At 49.7% G+C, this 6,215-nt stretch overlaps 1 long non-coding RNA gene across 2 annotated transcripts; it reads right to left on the reverse strand.

The window, feature by feature from the left end:
- Positions 1-1,653: 1,653 nt before the first annotated feature.
- LOC103887918 lies at positions 1,654-5,994 on the reverse strand. 2 transcript variants are annotated; one of them, XR_002515067.2, is made up of 3 exons: positions 5,560-5,994; positions 2,228-4,460; positions 1,654-1,667 (listed from the first exon to the last, which is right to left on the reverse strand). It is a non-coding gene; the product is annotated as an uncharacterized LOC103887918 (long non-coding RNA). The 2 variants fall into 2 exon arrangements; XR_002515068.2 differs by having other exon boundaries at positions 2,228-3,156; positions 3,730-5,994.
- Positions 5,995-6,215: the final 221 nt, after the last annotated feature.

The following is a 6,215-nucleotide window of genomic DNA, read 5'->3' on the forward strand; positions in this document are numbered from 1 at the left end:
AGGATCACCTGAGTCCAGAGAGGTCAAGACTACAGTGAGCCGTGATCATGCCGCCACTGCGCTCCAGTCTGAGCAACACAGTGAGACTCTGTCTCAAAAAAAAAACAAAAACAAAAATAAAAACTTTAATATTTTTTGTATCATGAATGTTTGGCATTGATTTTGATTCTTTCAAAGTCACACTAAAATATCATCTATCTTGATTACAGGGTTTGGGGAGTTGTGCTTTCTTAGCATTTCCTTAAATTTTGCACCCAAGGCAATGGCATCACCTGCCTCACCCTAGCCGTGGCCCCTCCCTCCTGCTTCTTTCTGTGGTCTCTCCCCCGGGGGCTCTGGATCTCTTAACTCCTCAGGCCTCCCCACCAGGCAAGGTTCGCCACCCCTCCTTCCAGCAGCCTCTAGAAGGTGGAACAGGCAAGGAAACGGATTCTGCCCTAGAGTCTCCCGAGGAGAACACAGCTGGCTGGCACCTGGATTTTAGCCCAGGAGACTGTGACGGATGCTGACCTCCAGAGCTGTAGGGTAGCACAATTGCGTTGCCTTACGCTCCTAAATTTGTAATAATTTGTGACAGCAGCCACAGTGCCTTCCAGCATGCTTTTTTTTTTTTCCGATCTGTAACTGGTACCATGTATGGTGGTTAGCTCTGTTGCCCAGGCTGGAGTGCAGTGGTGTGATCTCAGCTCACTGCAACCTCTGCCTCCGGGATTCAAGTGATTCTCCCACCTCAGCCTCCCAAGTAGCTGGGATTATGGGCACCCACTACCATGCCTGGCTAATTTTTGTATTTTTAGTAGAGATGGGTTTTCACCTTGTTGGCCAGGCTGGTCTCAAACTCCTGAGCTCAGGTGGTCCACCAGCCTCAGCCTCCCAAAGTGCTGGGATTACAGGTGTGAGCCACAGTATCTGGCACCAGTGTGCTTTAAGGAATCCTGGGATGACACAGGAGAGAGAGCGGGGCAGGGGAGCAGGTGGGCCTCACTCACACACCACGGACCCTGGATCAGTCTCCTGGGGCTGCCATAACAAATGACCAGAGACTGGGGGGCTTAAAACAGCACAGATTGACTGTCACAGTCTGGAGCCAGAAGTCGGAAATCAAGGTGTCAGCAGGGCCGTGCTCCTTCCAAAGGTTCCAGGATAGGATCCTTTCTGCCTCTTCCAGTTTCTGGTGGCTCCAGGCTTTCCTGCAGTGTCTTGTGGCTACATCGCTCCCAAATCTGCCTCTGCAGTCACATCAAACTCTCCACCTCTGACTCCAATCTCCCTCTGCCTCCCTGTTCTGACACTTGAGATGGCATGACTGCTTACTCTACCTTAACTGGACCTCATTTTCAAGGGACTACAGAAAAGAACAGGATCCCTGGGTCTTACCAGCTGAGACTGCTGGAGCTGAGAGGCAGTGCTCTCTCAAAGAAGCTGGGGAGCTGCTGAGGGCAGAACCCTGGTGCTCATGACTACCCCCAGCTCCTCTCACCTGTCCTTCCTCTGCCAATGGAAAACAAAAGGAATTGACTGAGCTTGCCAAAGAACTTTGACCATAGGGGATCTTTGGAAGGGTGTAGAATCTTGCTCTCTCTTGATACTCCCTTCTCCTTGTGAGATCTTTTCCTCTTCAGCTGGAATGAGGAATGCAGCGTTCCACTGCCCATCAAAACTGCTTGCTAAGGTCAAAATATAGAAAATGAAAAGGGGAGGTTATCCGCCGTCACCCAGATGATGCTGGATAAATTCCCCATCCCAAGAACCTTGATTTAATCATTAATTAAAGACATTTTTTCCCAAATAAGATCACATTTACAGGTTCCAGGGATTGGGACCTCATATCTTTGGGGCCCATTTCTCAGCTTCCCAGGGGCCCTGTGACATGCCAGCTGCTCTCTGGGACAGGCGAGGGACAGGCATTTATCCACATGGTTAAGAGCTCAGCTGCCAGACAGACCTGAATGCCCCCGCCAGCTCCACCCTCACTTACTGGGACCCTTGAGACACGTGACATCGACTCTTTGAGCCTCAATTTCCTCCCTTCTATAGTGGAGAGCTGGTCAAGTCTCATGAAGAGTCCTTGGCACCAGGAAGACACTATATCAATGCTAGTGCTGATGACATGATCTCTATCTAGGGAATCCTGACTGGTGTTGGTTGAGAGCATAGGGTCAGACTGCCCTGCCCACTCTTTGTGCTGCCCATAATGAGCTCTGTGGCCTTGAACAAATGGCCTTACATCTCTGAGCCTCAGTTGCCTGGTCTGTGAAATGGGGGAATGGCCGTGCCCATCTGACATGTTCATTGGAAGGATTAGATGAGATGGTGCATGTAGACAGCTTGGTTCCTTGGAGTGGCTGTCTCCACCTGCCTGTGCCCACTGCCTGCAGGAGGAAGCGAGGGGACGTGGCGGGAGTGCTGGTACCCAGGCCTCCTGTCCTTCTTGGAGGGCTTGGCTGCCCCAGCTCCCTGCAACCTCAGGTGCCGCTGTATCATTTAAACATGAGGTGTGTCACATTTTTACATGGTCAGCTGTCATTTCATGTCATTTCTGGTGACAGGAGCTAACCTCCAGGACACCCCACTCATGCTCAGTGGTTTATGATCCCCACAGATGGAATTACAGCTTTATTATGGATAAATGGCCACATATAATCCCATATTTTATTTTTATTTATCATTATTGCTAATTATATGGGCAAACCCTTGTGACTTAGAGGAACACATAAATTCTCTCTAAATCATTCGTGCAGAGTTGATTTCTAAAGAAAAGAGAGTCAACAGGCCCATCCGGGCTGGAGGGCAATGATACATATATATGTTTTACATATAAATATATATTTACTTAGACACACTCCATACGTATCCATGCATGTCATATATATATCATATTTATTTTTTTCCTGCCACCTTCACTCTCCTAGGATTTGGGGGGCATATGTTCAAAGGAAGACTGTGAAGGACAATTTGAAGGCAATTTGAATTGCTAACCTGCTGAAGCCTCAGTCCTCTTATTCACCTGAATACTCATCTAGGTATTGCTGTGATGGCATTTGGTGGATGTGATTAAAGCCCATGACGTCAGGTAAAGGAGAAATATCTAGGATGTCCCGGATGGACCTGATCCAATCCATCAGTGGAAAGGGCTTAGAACTGGGCTGGGGCTCCCTGCAGAAGAAGAAATTCCTCCTGTGACAGCGGCCTGAGAGGTGCCTGAGAGACCCAGCCTGTCCTCACCATCTCTCCATGGATTCCAGACTTACCTGGCCAGGCCCTACGGTCACCTAAGCCAACTCCTCCCAATAAATCCCTCAATATCTGCCTCCCATTTGTTTATTCTCTGGTTGAATCCTGACTGATACAAGGACCCCAGAGAATTACTCCTCACGAAACCTGGCCAAGATGCTAATGCTCTAAGAACTGGCACAAAACACCTTAAATGGAATTGTTGGAGTCCTCGGGACCCACACACCCTGGGAGTCCAGGGCAGCCACAGAGAGACTCCAGAGGCCGGCAGCATACTGAAATGTCCTCAGGAGCCTTTAGTCCACCTCTCTGGGGGAAACAAGGCTCAGAAAGGGTGCGTTACCACCTTGAGACTACCCAGGGACACCCAGGTTGCCTGTAGCAGCTCCTGTTCCCCACTGACTGCTCCAAAGCAGGCAGCCTATTCCTTGCTCTCAAAGCACCCTCCCTGCAGCTGGTGATTATACTGTTAGTGGCTTGAAATAAGAGCCTCACACTTTGTGTGTCAGAAACCTGGGCAGGGCTCAGCTGGGATGGTTCATCTCTGCTCCACACAGTGTCAGCTGGGGTGACTCAGCTAGGGCTAGAGGATCCGAGATGGCTTCACTCCCATGCTTGCTGTCATGGCTGGTGGGGCTGGAAAACTGGGGTCTGGCTGGGCACCCCTCTCTCTCTCCCTACCCTTCAGTGACCTCCCAACTATTCCTCTTTCCATCAGAGTTGTCAGATCTCTTTACATGCCACCTCTAAGAATCCAAAATAGTAAAGGCAGAAGCTACTGCCTAGCCCAAGACTGGAATAGTGTCAGACAAATCCCAGGCCAGCCCAGATTTAAGAGGAGAGGAAATAGACTCCACTTCCAATGGGAAGAGTGGCATGTGCACACAGGGACAGGAGGAATTGTTGGTAGCTGTAGGAGGCTACATAATGCCCCCAAAACTGTCTAGGTCCAAATCCCTGTTCCCTGTAAATATGTCACCTTATGTAACAAAAGGGACTTCACAGATGTGCTTAAGAACCTTGAGATGGAGAGATGATCTGGGTTATCTGGGTGGGCCCTAAATGTTCAAGGGTCTTAACAAGAGGTAGCCAGAGGGAGATCTCACAACAGAAAGAAGAAGGCAATGTGATAATGGAAGCAGAGAGAGGCTGGAGGATGCTGTGCTGCTGGCCTGGAAGATGGAAGAAGGTGCCACGAGCCAAGGAGTGCAGGCAGCCTTTGGAAGCTGGAAAAGACAGAGAATCGATTCACCCCCAGAGCCTCCAGAAGGGACACAGCCCTGTGGCCACCTTCATTTCATTCAGTGAAACCATTTAGGCCTTCTGGCCTCTGGAACAGGAAGAAAATAAAATGTGTGCTGCTTTAAGCCACTGAAATGTGGCCATTTGTTACAGAAGCTGCAGGAGGTGAATGCAGCTGCCGTCTCTGCAGACAATCACTATGAGGACTTTCTACCTCCTTGACCACAATGCCCTCAATGCCTGGCACAGGGTGCTCAATACTTATGTGGGTTGGGGAGAGCCAGCTTCACACCCCCCAGGGCTCTCTCTCCTCCCCATCAGGCTCAAACACAGGAGGCCAGCTGCCTGGAGCTCTCTGCCACCCAAACTCTCCCCTCAGAAGAGACACATCCACCTATCCGTCTCTTGGACCAGTCCTCTTCCACCTCCTCCTCCCCACCTCCCTGGACCCAGGCCTCTCCATTCACCCCTGGGGCAAGCAAAGCCCCAGACCTCCTCACCTCCAAGTCTTGCCTCTCCCTTCCCATCTGATTCCTCCTCATTCTAAGGAATCCATGTTTCTCCAACCAACAAAAAGCAGAAGCTTTGGAGTAGCACAGGACTGGGATGGAATCCTGCCTCTGAGATGTGCTTGTTGTGTGAGCATGAGTGAGAAGCTGGATTTCTTGAGCCTCAGTTTGCCATCCCGAAGGTGACCACCCCCCTTGTACTTCCCATGTGTCTGCATGTGCATCCACGTATGTGTGCATACCTGTGTGTGTGTGCACGTATGCCTGTGTGTGTGTTTGCACCTGTGTGTATGTGTGTGTGTATGTATTTGGGGTGGGGAGTATTAAACTAGATGATGCGTGGTCAGCAGCTGGTGCGTGGCCATGCAGTGGGCATCTCAGGTGTGGCACATCAATGGCAGCTCCTCTGACCTCTGTCTCTAAAGCCAGCTCTTCCCGCACTCTTCCCAATCTCAGCACATAGAAGTTTGCTAAGGCTGGGAAACTAGAAGTTATCTCACACCCCACACCCTTGTGGCAAGCAAATCCTCATCAGTTCTGTCTCAAATCTCTCCAGAATCCACAAGTTTCTCACCTGCTCCCCTTGCCGGGGTCTGGGTCACCATGCACCTGCAGTAGCCCATCTCCATCCTGCAGCCAAAGTGAACTTTCCTCTGTGTGTGTAAAAATATGCAAAACATACACTTTCCCATGTTAACCATTTCAAATGTGCAGTTCAGTGATACTGAGTAGATTCATGACGTTGTATAAATATCACCACCATCCAGCCACAGAGCTTTATGATTTTCCCAAACTGAAACCTTATACCCATCAAACACTAACTCCCCATCGCCCCTCCCCACACCCCTGGTGACCACCCTTCTACTTTCTGTCTTTATCAGTTTGACTACTCTAGGGACCTCCTGTAAGTCTCCTGTAAGTGGAGTCATGCAGTATTTGTCCTTTTGCGACTGGCTTATTTTACTTAGCATGACGTCCTCAAGGTTCATCCCTGCTATAGCGTGTGTCAGAATTTCCTTCCTTTTTCGGCCGGACATAGTGGCTCACACCTGTCATCCCAGCACTTTGGGAAGCCAAGGCAGGCGGATCACTTGAGGTCACGAGTTCGAGGCCAGCCTGGGTAACATGGAGAAACCTTGTCTCTACAAAAAATAAAAAACTAGCCCAGTGTGGTGGCGCGCACCTGTTAAAAAAAAAAAAAAAAGAAAGAAAAGAAAAATAACAAGTTAT

Source organism: Papio anubis, chromosome 16, assembly GCF_008728515.1.
Source record: "Papio anubis isolate 15944 chromosome 16, Panubis1.0, whole genome shotgun sequence".
Taxonomy (NCBI): domain Eukaryota; kingdom Metazoa; phylum Chordata; class Mammalia; order Primates; family Cercopithecidae; genus Papio; species Papio anubis.